Source organism: Osmerus mordax, chromosome 1 (assembly GCF_038355195.1).
Source record: "Osmerus mordax isolate fOsmMor3 chromosome 1, fOsmMor3.pri, whole genome shotgun sequence".
NCBI lineage: Eukaryota > Metazoa > Chordata > Actinopteri > Osmeriformes > Osmeridae > Osmerus > Osmerus mordax.
In genome coordinates this window covers 1,845,545-1,868,434 of record NC_090050.1, presented here as the reverse complement: position 1 = coordinate 1,868,434, position 22,890 = coordinate 1,845,545, and the positions used below count along the sequence as shown (strand labels likewise).

Here is a 22,890-nt window from a genome sequence, read left to right as displayed (position 1 = left end):
CCGGATTCCTTGGTTATTGTGCTAGGCGACTTTAACAAAGGCAATCTCACTCAAGAACTCCCAAAATATAGACAATTCATCAAATGCCCTACCAGAGAAGGAAACACCCTGGATCACTGCTACTCTACAATCAGCAAAGCATACCATGCGGTCCCCCGAGCAGCACTGGGTCACTCTGACCACGCCATGGTCCACCTGATTCCTGCATACAGGCAGAAGCTAAAGCGCTGTAAGCCTGCTGTGAGGACATCAAAACAGTGGACCAGTGAAGCTATGGAGGATCTGCGGGCGTGCTTGGACTGCACTGACTGGGACATGTTCACGACTGCTACCAATAGTCTGGATGAGCTCACAGAGGCTGTGACATCATACATCAGCTTCTGTGAGGACTGCTGTATACCAACACGCACCAGGGTAAGCTACAACAACGACAAACCCTGGTTTACAGCTAAACTCAGAAGGTTGAGGTCAGAGAAAGAGGCCGCGTTTAGGAGTGGGGACAAAGACAGTTTCAAGGAGTCAAAGAACAGGTTTAGCAAGGCGGTGAGGGAGGCTAAATGACTGTACTCAGAGAGGCTAAAACACCAATTCTCTGCAAACGACTCTGCTTCTGTCTGGAGAGGGCTCAGGCAAATTACCAACTACAAGCCCAGAGCCCCCCACTCCACTAACGACTCCCGCCTGGCCAACGACCTGAATGAGTTCTACTGCAGATTTGAAAGACAATTGGACAGTCTTGAACTACCCCTTCCCACCCAGGAGGCCTCCCACCTCCCCCCCTCTACAGTGACGACTCTCTCCATTCAGGAGGGTGAAGTTAACAGACTTTTCAAGAGGCAGAACCCCCGCAAAGCAGCTGGGCCGGACTCTGTCTCTCCAGCCACCCTCAAGCACTGCGCTGACCAGCTGTCTCCGGTGTTTACCCACATCTTTAACACCTCCCTTGAGACATGCCATGTGCCAGCCTGTCTCAAGTCCTCCACCATCATCCCTGTGCCCAAAAAGCCAAGGCCAACAGGACATAATGACTACAGACCCGTCGCCCTGACCTCTGTGGTAATGAAGTCTTTCGAGCGCCTGGTGCTGGCACACCTTAAATCCATCACTGACCCTCTACTGGACCCCCTGCAGTTTGCCTACAGAGCCAACAGGTCTGTGGACGATGCAGTTAACATGGCCCTCCACTTCACCCTACAGCACCTGGACTCCCCAGCATCCTATGCCAGGATCCTGTTTGTGGACTTCAGCTCTGCCTTCAACACCATCATCCCCGCCCTGCTTCAGGACAAGCTCTCCCAGCTGAACGTGCCTGATTCCACCTGCAGGTGGATCACAGACTTCCTGTCTGACAGGAAGCAGTGCGTTAAGCTGGGAACACAAGTCTCTGACTCCCGGTCCATCAGCACCGGATCACCTCAGGGCTGCGTCCTTTCTCCTCTGCTCTTCTCCCTGTACACCAACAGTTGCACCTCCAGTCATCCGTCCGTCAAACTCCTGAAGTTTGCGGACGACACCACCCTTATTGGGCTCATCTCTGGTGGAGACGAGTCTGATTATAGGTGGGAAGCGGCCAACCTGGTGACCTGGTGCAGCCAGAACAACTTAGAGCTCAATGCTCTTAAGACAGTGGAGATGGTTGTGGACTTCAGGAGGAACACAGCCCCACTCACCCCCATCACCCTGTGGAGTCCTTCCGCTTCCTGGGCACTATCCTCTCCCAGGACCTCAAGTGGGAACTGAACATCAGCTCCCTCATCAAGAAAGCACAACAGAGGATGTACTTCCTTCGGCAGCTGAAGAAGTTCAACCTGCCAAAGACAATGATGGTGCACTTCTACTCAGCCATCATTGAGTCCATCCTCACCTCCTCCATCACCGTCTGGTACGCTGCTGCCACTGCCAAGGACAAGAGCAGACTGCAGCGTATCATCCGTACTGCTGAGAAGGTGATTGGCTGCAATCTGCCTACCCTTGAGGACCTGCACACCTCGAGGACCCTGAGGCGAGCGAGGAAGATTGTGGCCGACTCCTCCCACCCTGGACACTCCCTGTTTCAGTCACTCCCCTCCGGCAGAAGGCTGCGGTCTATCAGGACCAATACCTCACGCCACAAAAACAGTTTCTTCCCTTCCGCTGTTGGCCTCTTCAACAAGGCCAAGGGACCACACTGACTCAAATGACTTCTTGCTTAAAACACTCTGCTTTTGCACTGCATCACAACATGGTATCTTGTACATTTGTATTTTTTGTAATATTTGTATTTTTGTATTTTTATATTGTAATTTAAGGCAACTTATATTTTATTGTATATTTAATTCTATTCTAATCCCACTTAGTACTGCTAGTTTATGTACCCTTAGTATAGTTAGTCCACATATTTAAATTTTAGGTATATGTTTATTGTATGCACCTTCCTGCCAAAGCAAATTCCTTGTCTGTGCAAACTTTCATGGCGAATAAATCCCTTTCTGATTCTGATTCTGAATTGTCAAGTCTTTAAAGGTGGAGAAGTAACTCACAGGCTTATCCTGAAGTTCGCTCTAGTCTCTACTGAATTAGAGAGAGCAGCTTTGAATAATTTGTCTGCACCAACATGGAATGACATAATGGTAGCATGGCATGGCTTGCATAATTGCATTTGTTTCAAGGTAGTTTGTTGTGTCTCTGTGTTAATGTCAGGTAAAGTTCAACATTAAAGCAGCACAGTGGACTGGTAGGTTGTGGTCCTGTCTCTCACTGATCTAACACAACAAGGAGGTCAAAGGGTTTGATGTGTCTGATGGTGGTCTAGTGGTTAAACCATAGATACATAAAGAGAAGATCAACACCACATGTTGATGACATCATATTAAATAACATCTCCCACTCACTGTGTACCTCTACCTCATGGTCTGAACATAGCCAGGCTGAGTTCTGACTTTGTTTAGTAGACATGTCACATGATGATCCTGAATTTAATGATTACTTTAAACTTCAGATTATTGGTGACCTTATATACCACCACATACCCTTCCTCATTAGAAGGTCCTCCACCATCGCTGAACATGATAGGTGGAGCCATAGACCTGTCACTCTTCATGGACACACAGCTGGGTACAGGTGAGGCTGGTCTCTGCTGGATTGGGCTTCAACACAACAGAGACAGACCTTCAGTCTCATTTATTCTGACTAATGATGATGTCATAATATCACTGCTGAGCTCTGAGATGGAGAACAGTCATGAACAGGTATGGATTCTCATCTTACCTATTAGCTTTGGTGTCCATGTCATGTTCCCCAGAGAGACTAGTTTTAGAGGCAGTGCCCCCTTCCTCTCTCTCCCCAGAGAGACTCATTTTAGAGGCAGTGCCCCCTCCTTCTCAAAGTCAGAACTTCTCTCCTCAGAGTCAGATTAGAAGGATTTTGAGCCAGACCTGTAGACCTGTAACCAAACAACAGTTAGAATCCAAACCTATTAGACTGCTACCTCAAGAGAGGAAGGAAAACTAACTTTATACCCTCATTAAGAACACACCACTATGATGTAAACAACTCAGTTAAAAAGTATTCAGTACCTCAGTCATTTACCTCATACTGACATAAGACAACAGAAGACAACAGAGAAGACAACAAGCTCCACTCCATCTTACTGCACCATCAGCTGTACTGAGCACTACCTCACTTCCTCTTACAACAAGCTCCACTCCATCATACTGCACCATCAGCTGTACTGAGCACTACCTCACTTCCTCTTACAACAAGCTCCACTCCATCATACTGCACCATCAACTGTACTGAGCACTACCTCACTTCCTCTTACAACAAGCTCCACTCCATCATACTGCTCCATCAGCTGTACTGAGCACTACCTCACTTCCTCTTAGAAAACCTTGATGGATCAGTGACGTATGACGTGTGTCTGTGTGGATGTATGATTATCTATGTTTATAGAGTTTACAGGATTACAACAATGTCAGTGTAATTACAGTATTTAGAATAACTTTATAAATGACAAAAACAGCATGGCTCGTTAATCATTTTACAGATCTATCTGCTCCTTGATAGAATCAGAGCAAATAAACAATGAAACTGGTGATATTAATCCGAAGGGAATTGGGCATCATCTTTGATCATCATTGATTGTGTGTCATGCTGCCTGAACAATGTAGGATGTGGAACCTAATTAGAAGAGAATTGTACACAGAACAAGAGAGGGAGGAGATGGAGGAATATGTTCTGCAGAGAGAGAGAGAGACAGAGAGAGAGAGGAAGAAAGAGGAAGAGGAGAGAGAGCAGGAGGAGGGAGAGAAAGACAGAGGTAGACAGGAGAAGGGGAGAGAGAGATGGAGGGGGAGAGGCAGAGAGAGAGGAAGACAGAGGAAGAGGAGAGAGAACGGAAGAGAGAGAAATAGGAGGGGGGGCGGAAGAAGAGGACAAGACTGACAGAGGTAAAGAGAGAGAGAGGGACAGAGAGATGAAGAAGAAGAAGTTCTCCAACTTGGAAGATGGCACTAGTTTTATCTATGTCACGACCACAGCCGTGCCCCCTTGTTTTTGGTTTTGCCCTGCCCTAGTGTTTCCCTGTGTCTGTCATTGTCTTCACCTGTGTCTCGTTGAGTGGTGTCAGTTCTCGTTAGTCTTATCGTGTCAACCTGTGTCTTGTTTGGTTCTGTGTATTTAGGTTCCATTTTTGTGTCCAGAGTTGGTCTTGCCTTTGCACTGTGAGTATCTTGTCTATTTCCAAGTTCAAGAATAAACCCTTGTTTTGACGCTCTAACTGGCTACCTCTCCTGCATTTGGTCGTACCACAACACTCACCTTAACAATTTAGACTTGCGTCATGTGGAAATATTAAATGTTTTACAAAAATAGTCTCCCAATGTAACCAGGGGCTAACTGGGGGAAAAAAATGGCCCGGGAGTTACTGTCAGACCGGCCCACTCAGTACACGGCGCGTTGCCCACTCGATACGCGCATTGCACGTATCGACCAGTCATTGGCTTACTTGTAAAAATACCCATACACTTACAAATAACATTATTTTGGATGATTAAAAAGAAATTACATCATATGTTTCATTTCTTACGTTGAACTTCCGAAGTCCGTAAGAACACATTTCAGAAGACACTTCAGAACATTTTCGAAAAATAGGCACCATGAGTGTGAATACAGATCGCAAGGAGGAGTATAAAACTCAGTCAGCGATTGTAAACTACTTAAGGTCTTAGAGCAAATTATACGTGTTCAAGCTGTGTAATATGGAAAATAGTTGGAGGTGCTGGTGATGTCAGAGGGAGGGCCGGTTGGTGATGGCAGTGGGCCGGTATTTTGGACCATACCAACCCCGTCGGCCCACCAGGTTCTCCCGGTATCCCCGATGGCCATCCGCCCCTGAATGTAACTGATGGATAGTCTAAATGTAACTGTGGTGGGACTGTCTAAATGTTTAAACTTGAATCTCTTCTTTCTGAGAAGCAGCCAGTCACTCCTCAACTCATCACTCCTTCTCATGTCTGATGTCTATCAGTCTGTCAGCCTCTGTTCTGTAGAAACCATGTAAGGAATGAGGAAATGCAGTTGTTGCGAACATGTCCCTCCCTGTAACAGATGACAGAGCTAACCTGACCGGTTGAGGTAACAGAGTTGTTTCGTCTGAGAACATTTGAGGCAAAGTTAACTCAGAGATGGGACACGTGGTGAGACTGAGGGGGGTGCAGTCTACAAGATGCAGTCTGTGTATATAGGAGAGGTCTACAAGATGCAGTCTGTGTATATAGGAGAGGTCTACATGATGCAGTCTGTGTAAATAGGAGAGGTCTACATGATGCAGTCTGTGTAAATAGGAGAGGTCTACATGATGCAGTCTGTGTATATAGGAGAAGTCTACATGATGCAGTCTGTATAAATAGGAGAAGTCTACATGATGCAGTCTGTATATAGGAGAGGTCTACAAGATGCAGTCTGTGTATATAGGAGAGGTCTACAAGATGCAGTCTGTGTATATAGAAGAGGTTTACAACTATACAAGATGCAGTCTGTGTATATAGGAGAGGTCTACATGATGCTTATTGGGCTCATCTCTGGTGGAGACAAGTCTGATTATAGGTGGGAAGCGGCCAACCTGGAGACCTGTTGCAGCCAGAACAACTTAGAGCTCAATGCTCTTAAGACAGTGGAGATGGTTGTGGACTTCAGGAGGAACACAGCCCCACTCACCCCCATCACCCTGTGTGACTCCCCAGTCAACACTGTGGAGTCCTTCCGCTTCCTGGACACTATCCTCTCCCAGGACCTCAATTGGGAACTGAACATCAGCTCCCTCATCAAGAAAGCACAACAGAGGATGTACTTCCTTCGGCAGCTGAAGAAGTTCAACCTGCCAAAGACAATGATGGTGCACTTCTACTCAGCCATCATTGAGTCCATCCTCACCTCCTCCATCACCGTCTGGTACGCTGCTGCCACTGCCAAGGACAAGAGCAGACTGCAGCTTATCATCTGCACTGCTGAGAAGGTGATTGGCTGCAATCTGCCTACCCTCGAGGACCTGCACACCTCGAGGACCCTGAGGCGAGCGAGGAAGATAGTGGCCGACTCCTCCCACCCTGGACACTCCCTGTTTCAGTCACTCCCCTCCGGCAGAAGGCTGCGGTCCATCAGGACCAATACCTCACACCACAAAAACAGTTTCTTCCCTTCCGCTGTTGGCCTCTTCAACAAGGCCAAGGGACCACACTGACTCTAATGACTTCCTGCTTAAAACACACTGCTTTTTGCACTGCATTACAAAATTGTATCTTGTACATTTGTATTTTTTGTAATATTTGTATTTTTGTATTTTTATATTGTAATTTACGGCAACTTATATTTTATTTTATTGTATATTTAATTATATTCGAATCCCACTTAGTACTGCTAGTTTATGTACCCTTAGTATAGATAGTCCACATATTTACATTTTAGGTCCCTATATGTTTATTGTATGCACCTTCCTGCCAAAGCAAATTCCTTGTCTGTGCAAACTTTCATGGCGAATAAATCCCATTCTGATTCTGATTCTTCAGTCTGTGTATATAGGAGAGGTCTACAAGATGCAGTCTGTGTATATAGGAGAGGTCTACATGATGCAGTCTGTGTATATAGGAGAGGTCTACAAGATGCAGTCTCTGTATATAGGAGAGGTCTACAAGATGCAGTCTGTGTATATAGGAGAGTTTTACAAGATGAGGTCTGTGTATATAGGAGAGGTCTACATGATGCAGTCTCTGTATATAGGAGAGGTCTACAAGATGCAGTCTGTGTATATAGGAGAGGTCTACATGATGCAGTCTGTGTATATAGGAGAGGTCTACATGATCCAGTCTGTGTATATAGGAGAGGTCTACATGATGCAGTCTGTGTATATATGAGAGGTCTACATGATGCAGTTTGTGTATATAGGAGAGGTCTACAAGATGCAGTCTGTGTATATAGGAGAGGTCTACATGATGCTTATTGGGCTCATCTCTTAGTTATAAACATAATGGGATATATCATCATGCTTTCCTTCATTAACCTGCATTGAACAAATCTACACTTCCCAAGGTGCTGGTTTGTCACTCAGGTCATTTATATCAGTCAAGCATCCTAGGCCTCCTAAAGGCCGATTTATACTTCTCCGTTTTTACGGAGACGGACACAGGGAACGTCCTCTCCGACGAGGAACTCCCTCTCCGTGCCCTCTCCGAGCCCCTCGGAGAGCTCTACGTGCACCTCCTGATTTTCCTGACTATCCGTCCTTCCGTCATTTTACGGATCCCCCTTGGCTGCGATTGGTCCGTATTAAGAACCGCTTGCGTCAGGGGCGGGGGTGGGGTTGCCGTGACCAACAAGACGGAACAGAATCCTTTGACCGCCATTGCTGTAAGTTTACAATTCATATTTCAGCTAAACAGTACATGTAAATCAGCATCTGAATTAAAATGTGACGAGAAATGGGCAGTGTAGTTGCTGAAAATGTGCTTATTTTATTGATGAAACGGCTAATTTGTAAATTTGCTCCGACTTTTCGATAACCTAGCTAGCATCGCAGTGCAGCGCCACCTACTCTTCTGGCAGTGAAGTGTTTTCAGCACCCACAGCCTTCGGAGTACTATAAATTCAACCAATCCGTCAGACTCCGTCCGTAACGGAGTCGGAGAAGTATAATTCGGCCTTAAGACATGATCCTGACTGAACCATACAGACAGGTCATTCTCTCTCTCTGTTCCTTTCAGACAGAACAGTACAGTGGGGCACATAGGGACTACCACCTCTCTCTCTCTCTCTCTCTCTCTCTCTCTCTCTCTCTCTCTCTCTCTCTCTCTCTCTCTCTCTGTCTCTCTCTCTCTCTCTCTCTCTCTCTCTCTCTCTCTCTCTCTCTCTCTGTCTCTCTCTGTCTCTGTCTCTGACCACACATTCCATTCTTGTACTTCTACTGTTGAAACCCTTTCATGTATGAGAAAATTTTGTTTTTAACTGACACTTTTGTGGTATAACAGAAAAGTATTGTTCCTACCCTCTCTCCTCTCTGACAGTAAACTTAGTAACATTGAAAATTAAATTTAATCTTCTGTGTTGCCAACCTCCGTGTTCTGTGTAAACTATGTCATGTAGGGAGTCAGGTGGCTGAGAGGAGAGGTTAGGGAATTGGGCTAGTAATCAGAAGGTTGCCGGTTTGATTTCTGGCCATGCAAAATGACGTTGTGTCCTTGGGCAAGGCACTTCACCCTACTTTCCCCCTGTAAACACGATGTGATCTAAAAAAAAAATGATTTAAAAACCTCTGCGAGTCTGATGTACAATCACCCCTAATCATTCCAGAAACATGACGTGTCACCCTGTCACATGATCAACACTGTACTGTGTTCTGTACTGTAACTCTGGATGTTTGTCCTCCCTCACCTGCAGCCTACATCACCTGCCCTGCCAGAACCCTCCTCTCTCTCTGCCCTGTCTCTGATCACCTGCCCTGCCAGAACCCTCCTCTCTCTGCCCTGTCTCTGATCACCTGCCCTGCCAGAACCCTCCTCTCTCTGCCCTGTCTCTGATCACCTGCCCTGCCAGAACCCTCCTCTCTCTGCCCTGTCTCTGATCACCTGCCCTGCCAGAACTCTCCTCTCTCTGCCCTGTCTCTGATCACCTGCCCTGCCAGAACCCTCCTCTCTCTGCCCTGTCTCTGATCACCTGCCCTGCTAGAACCCTCCTCTCTCTGCCCTGTCTCTGATCACCTGCCCTGCCAGAACCCTCCTCTCTCTGCCCTGTCTCTGATCACCTGCCCTGCCAGAACCCTCCTCTCTCTGCCCTGTCTCTGATCACCTGCCCTGCCAGAACCCTCCTCTCTCTGCCATGTCTCTGATCACCTGCCCTGCCAGAACCCTCCTCTCTCTGCCCTGTCTCTGATCACCTGCCCTGCCAGAACCCTCCTCTCTCTGCCATGTCTCTGATCACCTGCCCTGCCAGAACCCTCCTCTCTCTGCCCTGTCTCTGATCAGGGTCTTTCTCATGCTCAGGATACTCTTGCACATTGCCAATGCAACATTCACCAATGCACAGAGGAACACATGGAACAGGTTTACACTAGATGGTGTATTGAATGAAGGTTTATGTCATCATGGGTTGTCATACACTATCCATCTCTTTGACCCACAATCAAAAGCTGTTAGCACTAGCTCCCCAGTCTATAGAGGACCGAAGCACTCTAAATATGATATACAAATATAATATTCTTTAAACCCTTAATGACACATACAGTGTTGTTGTCAAATATCCTAGTCTGTCTCCTCACTGGACACTGATAACTGATAACACAGTACATCCTCTTCCTGTTGATCAGCACAGGTGGGAGGTCCTTAACCACTGACTGACATTGTTGCCAACACACAATAGCCTATGATAACATTTACAGACACAAAAGACATGTTTAACAAACATGAAATAATGTTACATTGTAGCCAAGGATTTATTCTGTTAAACAAACACATGTCCAGTATTTGAAAGGATAAGACATCAGACCAGGAATAGAGATGCTAATTTACTTAATCATAACCTATCCTGGACTGACAGTAAATCTTCACTCTCCAACATGTGAATAAACACCTTCTACTGACCTTTTTCACCATCAGCCTCCTCTCTGTGCTCCATCTGGTTCTGTGTGTGTCTGACAGTAATACTGACAGTCTGATCACCTGTAGTGCTGCCTTTTACTGATCTGATCCCAACATTAAAGACTCCTCTTACTGCTGTTATTATTGTTTATGGAACATACCTTACATATTTGAATGTGTCACACCCACATACAGTTAGGTCCATAAGTATTTGGACATTGACACAATTTTCAGCATTTTGGCTCTGTATACCACCACTGAAATGAAACAATCAAGATGTGCTGTAAGTGCAGACTTTCAGCTTTAATTTCAGGGTATTTACATCCAAATCAAATGAACGGTGTAGGAATTACAACACATTTTATATGTGGCCCCCCCCTTTTTAAGGGACCAAAAATAATTGGACAAACTAACATAATCATAAATCTAATTGTCACTTTTAATACTTGGTTGCAAATCCTTTGCAGTCAATGACAGCCTGAAGTCTGGAACCCATAGACATCACCAGACACTGGGTTTCGTCCCTGGTGATGCTCTGCCAGGCCTCTACTGCAACTGTCTTCAGTTCCTGCTTGTTCTTGGGGCATTTTCCCTTCAGTTTTGTCTTTAGCAAGTGAAATGCATGCTCAATTGGATTTAGGTGATTGACTTGGCCATTGCAGAACATTCCACTTCTTTGCCTTAAAAAACTCTTTGGTTGCTTTCGCAGTATGCTTCGGGTCATTGTCCATCTGCACTGTGAAGCGCCGTCCTATGAGTTCTGAAACATTTGGCTGAATCTGAGCAGATAATATTGCCCGAAACACTTCAGAATTCATCCTACTGCTTTTGTCAGCAGTCACATCATCGATAAATACAAGGGAACCAGTTCCATTGGCAGCCATACATGCCCACGCCATAACACTACCTCCACCATGCTTCACTGATGAGGTGGTATGCTTTGGATCATGAGCAGTTCCTTCCCTTCTCCATACTCTTCTCTTCCCATCATTCTGGTACAAGTTGATCTTGGTCTCATCTGTCCATATGATGTTGTTCCAGAACTGTACAGGCTCTTTTAGATGTTTTTTGGCAAACTCTAATCTGGTCTTCCTGTTTTTGAGACTCACCAATGGTTTACATCTTGTGGTGAACCCTCTGTATTTACTCTGGTGAAGTCTTCTCTTAATTGTTGACTTTGACACAGATACGCCTACCTCCTGGAGAGTGTTCTTGATCTGGCCAACTGTTGTGAAGGGGTTTTTCTTCACCAGGGAAAGAATTCTTCTGTAATCCACCACAGTTGTTTTCCGTGGTCTTCCGGGTCTTTTGGTGTTGCTGAGCTCACCAGTGCGTTCTTTCTTTTTAAGAATGTACCAAACAGTTGATTTGGCCACACCTAATGTTTTTGCTATCTCTCTGATAGGTTTGTTTTGATTTTTCAGCCTAACGATGGCTTGCTTCACTGATGGTGACAGCTCTTTGGACTTCATATTGAGAGTTGACAGCAACAGATTCCAAACACAAATACCATACTTGAAATGAACTCTAGACCTTTTATCTGCTCCTTGTCAATGAAATAACGAACTCCCTTTATGAGAGAATAACATACACCTGGCCATGGAACAGCTGAGCAGCCAATTGTCCAATTACTTTTGGTCCCTTAAAAAGGGGGGGGGGCCACATATAAAATGCATTGTAATTCCTACACCGTTCACCTGATTTGGATGTAAATACCCTGAAATTAAAGCTGAAAGTCTGCACTTAAAGCACATCTTGATTGTTTCATTTCAAATCCATTGTGGTGGTATACAGAGCCAAAATTATGAAAATTGTGTCAATGTCCAAATACTTATGGACCTAACTGTACATACACCCACACTCACTTCTGTTTGGACCAGTTGATCTTGTTTGGAGTCTCATTACTGGAACTTTCTTCTGTAAGGGTGCATGCATGCCCAATGTGAGGGGATATAGGGGGAGGAAGAAAAGGAGGAGAGGGGGAGGAGAGGAGAGCGGAGAGGAGAAAGAGATGGGATGAGAGATAGGGGGAGGTGAGTAGAGAGGGCGTGGAGAGAGGAGGAAAGGAGGAGCGAAGACAAGAGGTGAAAAGGGGGAAAGGGGAGAGGGGGCAGAAAGGGGGAGGAGAAATAGGGGAAGGTGGGAGGGGTGAGAGGGGGAGGAGAGGAGAGAGGGGAAGGAGAGGAGAGAGGGGGAGGAACAAATACCAGGCACTGAGATAAACAATTAAAATTGAAAGAGTTAGAGGGAGGTGAGAGGAAGGGAGAGAGAAATACAAAGAGGTTGACAGGAAAGGAGAAAGATAGAGAAGGGGTGAGAGTGTGGTGGAAAATCTGAAGACACTGTGTAGTTGAATAGTCAGGATGCCGGATGAATACAAATGATTTATTCTGTACCGTACATTACCTAACAAGAACTTCCCCTTAGGTCATTAATATAGATTTGTAGCGGGGTTTGCTCGTTTAAGATTAGCAATACTTAATTTATAATAAAGTATGTAGTTCTTGGGGGCACCACCTCTTATTTGTTAAAGGGACAGAGGAAACCTTATTGAATAATAGCCTTCGTAATAATCAGTCTAATCTTAAGTAGTGAATTCTATGAAAGTAGAGCAGATCAGATAACGTGAGGGATAATGCGAGTATTATAAACAATGATTTATTTAAGGAAATGTACTATAATGAACAAATACCAGAGAAGTTATAGGTTAGTTGAAAGTGAGTTGAGTTGAACTGTATATAGTAGGTCCAAAACTATGATGAGGGTTGGTACAAGATGGTAGGTTGAGAGCGTGTGGGGAGGGGGAAGGGAGAGAGAGAGAGATAGGCTTCTGGAGAACAATGGGAGAGTATGTTAACTAATCCTAACGAAAGTTAGGTTAAATCATTTGCAAACTAAAATCAAACGTAACAAATTAAATCACAATATGCCAATGTTCACAAGTAAAAAATGTAGCAATATCGCAGTTACTGTTGTCAGTTTGAAGAAGAAGAGTCAAAGTTCCGTTCGTCGTTGTCAAACGGTTAGAGCAAAGGAATCTTTCGTTCAAGTTCCTAGTGGTCCAGTGAGTGGCTGATTGAGAAGGATAGGTCAGATGTGTCGCGAACACTTCCGGTGAATCCTTGCGAAAAAGCCAGGATTGCTTGTGCGTCGAGGTTTTATAATCCTTGCGAAAGGGGGTATCCTTTTGGAGGTGAACTCTTTGATTGGTCAGTTACTCCCACCTGGGCGTCCATCCTGAGATTGACGTATGGGTGTGAAGTGGTTGATAACTTTTCAGAGTTCAGCTATTTCAAATGTCCTTGTATTGCTTATACTTCAAAATATAACAATACAACATTAATAAATGGTTTAGTTTGTAGATTCGAATCATTTTGATATCAAGATTGGCTGATTTATCATAACAGGAAAGGAAGTTACATTAAAACATCAAATTATATCAACACAGCATTAAAGGGAAAGCATACATTATAACACATCAACTACTGTCATTGAAATAGTGTCCATGAGCCATGTAGTCCTTGAGAATATGTTTTTAAATCCAGAAAAGTTAGTTCTTCCTTAAAATCCTTTGTCTCCATACTGTAAGGCCATTTTGGTCTACCTTCTGACCCCATGCTGGGCCAGAAGCTTTGAAGCTCCTGCTCTGGAGATAAGGACAAGGGGGAAAACCCCCTTTCTCCTTGTCGGGGGTAGGGGAAAGGTGTGATGGTACGTGGTTTGTCTGTTGGCTCTGCTACAGATTGTATCAAGAATCCTAGATAGAAGTCTGAATAAGATGCTCCACTCAACCCCCTCAGGGTATACTGTCCTACAGGGTGGTTCAGCACCTTAGGTCAAACAATCATTCCCTTTCATCCTGCCCCTATTGCCCCAAATCATTTCTGCAAAGTCTCAGGATGTTCCTTAACAATAGACATAAAAACCAAGTCAAACTAGAGAGGGTACAATTTCTGGGGAAATTGTAGGGTGTGCTTGCTTGCGTCGGTTGCACAGGGGTCTGTATATTTTATATAAAAATGCATCGGGCCTACTTATTATTTATAAAGATTACATAGATTTAAAAGCATCTTTTTTTTGCTGCTCATTTACAACTCAAAATACGAGTGAAGTGTAGAATGAAATATGATGTCTTCTCATTTCCCCTGCAAGAGGCAGCTGACAGGCTGAATCAAAACGAATACATTTGGCAGACCGGTGTAAAAATGGACCTAATCTCTATGACTTAAACGTCCTTTTAAGTTGTCCCTTCTCGTGATATTTTCAGGCATTTAGCCTACTCATATTGCATTCATTCATTAATAAGGAACCCCCTTTGAAGATTATTCTACGACTTTACCGGCAGAAGATAGAATCGCGATTCAAACAGTACCATCTGCTAACTGAAAATATGCCCCCAAAAACGTAAATAAGCTTGACATTTATTTAGTGGAAAATCGCTCATTCATAAAAAGCTCACTGGTAGCGATCATTGTCAGTAACAACGCAAAATGCGATATAGCCCTGTGTGGAAAAGCTGCCCCGGTAAATTCTACTACTACAGTACAGCACTAGACTACTGCTGTGTTCGTCTTGGTAGCGATTGCGTTGGTTGAATTCGATTTAACGTTCCGTTGTACGGTTTAGGCTGAAATTAATTATTTTCATCAACAGATTGACAAAGTTTAGGCTGTGGCAATGAAGTTCAGGTTAGTAGTCAGATTGTTTCAACTATTGAAAGACTTTTGAGTAAGGGGAGTGCCGAACATGTTCTGTCGCCGTTTGACTTAAACAGCTGAGGAGTTTTTGTTAGCTACTCACACTAGTGTCTCGGGTAGGCTACAGCGTTGCAGTGAGCTACACTGGTTTGAAACCACAGGTAATGGTAATTTCACCAACAAATCGTTTACTAATGTCAGAATAAATCCTACAACGAAAATGTATATGTGAGGAATGTTTATTTTAACGATTGAAAACAGATAACGCTACATCATAGACCACTGTAGTATGTGTTGCCCGGGCAACACAGGCTAATGTCATGATGCTAATACTTCAGTGAAATAGTAGACTACTGTTTCCGAAAGTAGATGTACTTCCTTAATAATATCAGCTTATATTGTACATTACACATCACAATTGTGTGTCATATCACAAAGTAAAATGAGTAAATAGTTATCACCCTGGCCTCTTTTCTTGTGGCGTTTCTGCAGCTGCCTTGCAGTAAAGCTATAGTTAGCCTATCTATCCCCCAAGTTAACAGATGCGAAACGAATGTTCTGCCAAAGGTAGTCACGCGTGTTTTCGTGACGTTAGTGACGTAGTGACGTTAGTAACGTCAGTGACTGTGGCTAGCAAATTAGCCACCGTTAGCTTCACTTTTCGCCACAAAAACTTAACTTCAGCCTAAACCATGCAACGGAACGTAAATTCCAATAGAAGCAACTCAATCGCTACCAAGACGAAACGTTTGACACCTACTTTGTCTATGTAGGCCAAATATTGACTGAGTTTTAGGGGGGCAAAAAGAATAATAAAAATAATAATAATAATATATATGTGAGAGAACAAAGGTTGTGCCCTTGCCGAAGGCAAAGCACACCCAATTACTCTCGAACCCACATCAATTATTTTACAAGAGGACAGAAGAGAGATAGAAAATAGGTGAGGAAGGCAGAGAGATAGAGAGGAGGTAAGAGGAAGGAAGAGATTGTGTTCCATTGTTGACTGTGTGTGGTTGTTGTGTGGTAGTGAGGTGAACACAGACACACACAAACAGGAGGCCCAGACAAGTGGTTCACAATGCAGCCATGTCCAATTGCTGCCCCCTAGTGGTGCTACAGGACACTTGTCTCATTGGAACAACAATATCAAAGTGTTACAAGAGTTTAGGTCCTCAATGTGTTTATTCTGGTATTAATCACCTCTTCAGGGGCCCTAGCAGTAGACCAGCTGGAAACACAGAGACTGTCTGAGACCACAGTGAGAAGGGGGTGAAGTCTGAGAAATCCCATCGCCGAGCAGATCGGAGAACCGATAAGCAAGGGTCAGAGTGAGTGCACGGGCATCTGCCAGGGTCACGGGCTACAACACAAAGAGACAGGGGCTAGGCCCCTCCATACTGAGAGTGAACAGGAGAGAGGAAAAAGGAAAAGGGGAGACAAGACAAGGAGGGTGAGAGACTGAAAAGGGAACTAAGGGGCAGAGGGGGAGTAAAAAAAAAAAAGTGGAGGGTGTGTGTGTGTGTGTGTGTGAGTGGGTGGGTGGGTGTCATACCTGTCCGAGTAGCTAACCTGATGTGAAAAGCTAAAAGGGGCCTGAAAGATAAGAAGCTATACCAAATCTGGGATGTGTGAAGAGTAGAGGTCATCTGTGAAATGATGAGCTGTGGGAAGAAGAGGTTAACAGCAGTGACACATGAGTGATATAAACAGTACTGGCTGAGGTGAGGGGTGAGGTAGGGAGAGAGAGAGAGACAGAGAGAGAGAGACAGAGAGAGAGAGATGTAGATGGATAGATAGAGTGAGTAGGATGGAGAGAAGGGGAGAGACAGAGTGTGAGGGTGCTCCTCAGCAAATAAAAGTTTCAGTGCAAAACGTAGACCATCACACTCCGGGTAGAGCCACCTGCCAGCTCAGACCAGAATAAACGCAACGCGATGGCTAACTGGCCGCGACCGGTTTCGCTCCCTGGAATGGCAGAGCTCGTCAGGCAACGCCAAAGGAAAAGGGGACGCAGGTAAGTGGGGCCGGCCTACGGCTACAGATCAACAGAGGCAGCCTGGGGAACGCAGAAGATCCAAAAAGGAAAAAAGAGAAACCGCATCACTGGTCTCCCAGAAACCTCAGGTGATCCACCAAAAGCGGTAACAGAATTGACATGGTCTAGGGAAAAGATGGGAGGGAGAGAGGGAGAGGGCGAGAGAAGAGACACATGGGTGTGTACGGGCGTGTGTGTGGAGCCGGACGACCCAGGGAGGGGGCTGGGCCTTGCTGTTCTGGAAGGAAAGCAAAACAGTTAGAGTGTAGATGACATGGGAGGGAATAGGGTGAGAGGCAGGGAGGAGGGAGAGAGGAGAAGAAGAGAGAGAGAGAGAGTGTGTGTGTGAGGGTGTGTGTGTGTGTGTGTGTGTGTGTGGTGTGGAGCAGAAGGAGGGTGAGGAGGAGTGAGGAGGGTGAGAGGTGAGAGCAGACAGGGTTAGAATGAGTTGAAGGAAAAGAGAATGGAGCAGACATACACATACACAGGAACGGTTGGGTTTAGGCAAGGGGGGGTGGGGTTGGGGTTAGGCTGAGCTAAAGGGTTAGAGAGTAGAGTAGAAATGTGAAAGGGGTGGTTGGGTTCAGGCAAGGGGGTGGGTTAGGGTTAGGGGGAGATAAAAGGCTAAAACAGTGGTTCCCAAAGTGGGAGGAGCCATTGCAGGGGGGGCACGGGGCGCGGATGGAATGAATCAATCAATAAATTACACTACAAACATAACATGGACAAGTTTTTGACGGGGCTCCCACGTAAACGCAAAGCAGAGGATGAAGCATCGCCAAATGTGCTTCCAAAAGCAATTTCCTTCCAAGGCAAAGACTAGAAAAAATGACAACACATATCTTGTCTTTGGCTTCACCACAGGCACAAACAAATCGCAAGTGCAGAATTCCGAAGAAAACCCGCAGATACAATGCATTGGTCTGAGGCAAAATTTAAATAAACTTGTCAACTCATATTACGTCCCTATTCTTTCAAAATATTTAACCTGTAAACAGAGCCCATTGCCACCATTGCAGGTTGGTCTGTGCTGGCAATCGAAGGAAATCTGTCAAACCTGAAACTGATACAGTAACGTTCATGTTTGACTAGCTACTGTAGCCAATAATTAAAACGTTAGTCAAAAATGCCGAGATTCAGCCCTGAAGAACTGACACGGAAACACTTATCAACCAAAATTACAGGAATAGACAGGGCCAGGGAGTTTTCAGCCGAGCTTTATGAGGATAGATCAATACTTTTTTGCAAAGTCTGTGAACATTCAATCGACCATATTCAGCGTCAAACTATTGTGCAATATCTTCGGTCGCTCTGACATAAGAACAGGAAGGCAGATTTGAAATGTTCTTATGTACCAAAGGGGGGGCCAGCACAGAAAGTCTGGGAACCACTGGGCCAGAAATTAGAGTAAACATGCAAAAGGGATAATTGGGTTTAGGCAAGAGAGGTGGAGTAAGGGGGGAAAAAATGAGTAGGGAAAAGGAAATAGGCACATGTGAGAGGTGAGATGGGATAGAAAGATGTGAGAGTAGCCAGGTGGGAGAGGTGAGGTGGGAGAGACAGATTGTGAGAGTAGAGCAAGGGGTGAGAGGCCAGGTGGAGGAGAGGCAGAGAGGGTGAGAGGCAGGGAGGAGGGAGAGAGAATAGATGAGACTAAAGAGAGCGGAGTGAGAGGACTAGGTGGGAGGTAGGCCCAAATAGTCTGCATGTGTGTGCAGAACAGGGGTAGGAGGTCAGAGGGGATAGAGAGGTGTGAGAGCAGACAGGTGTGAGAGGTCAGATAGGAGAGATAGATGGTGAGTGGAGTTGGGGGTGAGAGGTCAGACAAGGGAGAGACAGTGAGGAGGAGCTGGGTGCAAGTGAGAGAGTAGAGTGGAGAAGGGATGCGAGGGGAGGAGAGTTGTGTGTAGGTCTAAAGGGACTGGAATGAGATGACTAGGTGGGAGGTAGGCCCAACTAGTCTACATGTGTGTGAGTGGGATAAGGTGTGTGTATATACGTGTGTGAGAGAGCCGAGGAGGAGAGGATGGGGAGAGGAGAGCAGGGGTGAGGGGTCAGATGGGAGAGAGACCGGTGAAAGCAGTCACCGGTCTCTCCCTGCCTCTCATTGCATTTTTAGGGGTAAATGCATTCGGCCACAGGGCTATCATCAATGTCCCGGGGCAACGTGGGGGTAACATCACCCTTTGTGCTGCCATCACCCAGAATGGGGTCCTCCTCCGTCATGCCAATATGGGCCCTTATAACACAGCTCACATTCCTCACATTTTTGGACCGATTGCAAAACATCATCACTGCAGTTAACCACATGCACCAGATGCAATTCACTGTCCTCTGGGACAATGTGTCATTCCACCGCTCTGCTCTGGTCCAGAACTGGTTTCAACACCATCCACAGTTCACAATCCTTTACCTTCCACCATACTCTCCGTTTCTTAACCCAATCAAAGAGTTTTTCTCGGCATGGCGGTGGAAGGTGTACGATCTCCGGCCCCAGGCTCAGGTACCCCTCATTCAGGACATGGAGGACCTGTGACCAAATCGACGCTGGGGCAGTACAAGGATGGATTCAACATTCCAGACGGTTCTTCCCACATTGCCTTGCCAATGACGATATTGCCTGTGATGTCGATGAAATTCTCTGGCCAGATCCAGCTAGGCGGAGAGATGATGTAAAGCATTTTCTGTACTGTATTTTCAGTTTTGTTTTCAGATTTTTTATTTTATTTTTATTTTTGGGTACTGGATACAATGTTATGTTTGTCCGATAGCTTACACAGTATGCAGCTATGAAAACTGAGACATGTTTCGTTGTTTTTGTTGTGATTCTCCATGTTGAGAAAATTTGGGTATGTGGAGAAAAATGAATTATATTTCCATCAGTCTGCAGCATCGGTCTTGTGTAGTGTTTGGTGAATTTTTTGTATATTCACCACATGCACTTTCTCTGTGTACTTCACTTACACTAATCATTGATAAGTAGAATTGCTAAAAGTGTGTTAGGTTTGCAACAGCAGTGTGTAACTGGTACAAACAGAATTAAGTCATATGCAACGTGTGTGTTTCATATGGTAACAAAATATGGTTTTGTTAAATAAGTATAGTTTTTACAAGAGTGTTTCATTTTGCAAAGGATCTGAGGTGTTTTGCTCATTGGGTGTGTGGTTGTGCTAACTGTGTGAGGTGTTTTGAAAAACAAAACAAAACGATCAATATTGTGCTTAAGCAATCGAGAAAAACTGTAACACCCATGCATCCATTGACTGCAGTGCACTGCATGATTGGTCACAGTCTGGTGGATTACTGTATCATACTGTGAAACAGTACAGTGACTGTAAGAAGACATTCTGACAATATTGTAGAACAGAGTATATATTACTGTATGCTACAGTTCATGGCACACACACACCATTCCGTAATCACCTTCTTTTTAGGTTTGGATTCTGTCCTACTACACTCTTTCTTTCGTACTGTGTAATACTGTATTCACAACCACAAATGCTTACCGTAAAAAAAAAAGTTTGGTTTCAATCTTGTTTTCGTGTTTACCATGAATATTTCAACATCTGTGCCAATACAGAAATGTACATAGGAGCTCATGAAAGAAGAGTTTTAGGTTTTGAATAACTGTGTGTATATGATATATCCAAAAATGTAATATTATGGCAAAGGTGTGCAACATAAAACAAATGTTTGCAAGATATGAGAGGCATTTTGCATTTTGTGTGTGCAATTCTTGGATTTGTGTGTAAAGTTTTGAAAAAAAGAGGAAAAGAAAAATGTGTGTAAGCAGTTGAAAAAAACTGGAATAAACATTTACATTTATTCATTTAGCAGACGCTTTTATCCAAAGCGACTTCCAAGAGAGAGCTTTACAAAGTGCATAGGTAACTGGGAGTCAGGTGGCTGAGCGGTGAGGGAGTCGGGCTAGTAATCCGAAGGTTGCCAGTTCGATTCCCGGTCATGCCAACTGACGTTGTGTTCTTGGGCAAGGCACTTCACCCTACTTGCCTCAGGGGAATGTCCCTGTACTTACTGTAAGTCGCTCTGGATAAGAGCGTCTGCAAAATGACTAAATGTAAATGTAAATGTAAATGTAACTGATAAGAACAACAAGATAGCCCCAAAAACATTGTGGGTAGCCAAAACATGAAGCACATATTGAGAACAACCAAAATAAGTGCCAAAGGGAAGAACCACAAGAGCATGTAGTTAAACAAGTTACAATTAAACAACATGAATCGCTATAAGTGCAAGTGTACCTGTAGAAAAGCAAGCAACAGTAAAAAATATTTCAACAATTTAAATCAGTTACCACTAACCAACAAGAGCAGCAAGGCTCTAAGCAAGAGTCATTGCGATCCTTGAGGAAACTAACATGGGGTCCAGCAAACCATTCCTAAGTACCGTTGTACTCCCGGAACAAGTGCGTCTTGAGCCTTTTCTTGAAGGTGGGGAGACAGTCAGTGTCTCTGATGGAGGTGGGGAGTTGGTTCCACCACTGGGGGGCCAGACAGGAGAAGAGCTTGTGTTGGGATAAACAATGAGAGGTGTATCAAGTTGGACTCTAAAGGTTCCAATTTTCCCACAATACAAGCACTATGTGTTGGCCTTATATGATGTTATTGGGCAAAGGTCTAGTGAAGAAGGAAACTGCAAACAGGACCAACTACAACACCAATTCAATAAGTCAAGTTTCTAAGTGTAACAATCAGGGTATGGAGGATCTAGACACACTCTGGATTCTAGAACATCACCTGGCCCCTCCGTCTGTCACTTCAATCATGTGGACTCTGGAACTCTGAGTTCATATATTAACATGTGATGAATTTGGCAGACATTTGTATCCAAAGCGACACATAAAGTACAGTGCGTATAGAGAGTATACAGTACATCTAGGATCAGAAGTGCATAGTTGTGACAGTAGTGTGGTGGTCAGAGTCAAGGAACGCTCTGTGTCACATTTAGTCATTTAGCAGACGCTCTTATCCAGAGCGACTTACAGTGAGTACAGGGACATTCCCCCGAGGCAAGTAGGGTGAAGTGCCTTGCCCAAGGACACAACGTCAGTTGGCATGACCGGGAATCGAACTGGCAACCTTCGGATTACTAGCCCGACTCCCTCACCGCTCAGCCAACTGACTCCCTGTGTCATGTTGGTCTGGAGAGGAGGACACTCTGGGCTTTGGGGATCCTTACAAATAATGAGGCTGAAACTTGTGGTGGAAATTTGGAATACAGTTATAATGTGTGTGTTTTAAAGTTGGTTGAGAAGCTTGATACAATGAATGTTGAATCAACTCCATTTGGTAGAGATGCCATTTGCAGTTTATGACACCTGGGGAGGATGAGACAGTTGGTCTGGAGACAATGTGGATTCAATTGTATTGTTATTGTGATCTGAGGGAGCAGTTTAAGATAGATGAACTGATCAAGCTGCTCTGACCCTTCCTGTTGCATGGGTGGTGCAAATACTTGTTTGAAGATGTCCACACAAAGGACAGTTGACCATTTGAGTGGTGAACTCCTGTGGCTTTACTATCTACTGATTTGGGGAGAGATGCCACATCAAAGAACTGTGGGACACTTGGTATGGAGTCAAACTGTCACTGAGCAGTGCTGACCAATCACAGAGTTTGCTACATTGATGGATTGACCATCAGAAGAACCATTTGATCTAAAGTTTATATAAGGCAGGGTTTTAGGGTTGTTCTTCATCACTCTTGCGAACGACCTGTGGCTAGCACCTCCTTCGTTATGACTGATCACAAAGTACTTTGTTAATTCTTAATTTGTACAAGCTAAATAAATTTATTGAAACCGCCATCTCTTGACTATTCAAATCTACACAGTGCCACTAGAATTTTTCCATTACAAACTCTAAACTACAGACTAAAAGTTACATGTACATGGTTTACTAATGAATGGGCAATCCACATGAAAGCCTGGCATAGAGTGCACAGAGCAATAGACAGGAGATCATTTTATACACTCAAGGAAATCACCCCCATCTAATCATGAGTCGACAGAAACACATCTTGTCACTGCATAT

At 44.6% G+C, this 22,890-nt stretch overlaps 1 protein-coding gene across 6 annotated transcripts in view; it reads right to left on the bottom strand.

Annotated features, from left to right (window-relative positions):
* Positions 1–22,890, bottom strand: part of LOC136942520 (NACHT, LRR and PYD domains-containing protein 3-like) — a 303,339-nt gene that overhangs the window by 232,306 nt on the left and 48,143 nt on the right. Inside the window, exon 1 of one of the 6 annotated variants that reach the window (XM_067235488.1) lies at positions 10,094–10,228. The exons of the other annotated variants lie outside the window; for them this stretch is intronic. The gene's annotated coding sequence lies outside the window, so the exon portion shown is untranslated. Of the gene's footprint in view, positions 1–10,093; positions 10,229–22,890 lie in introns of those variants that run through there. 6 annotated transcript variants of the gene reach the window in all.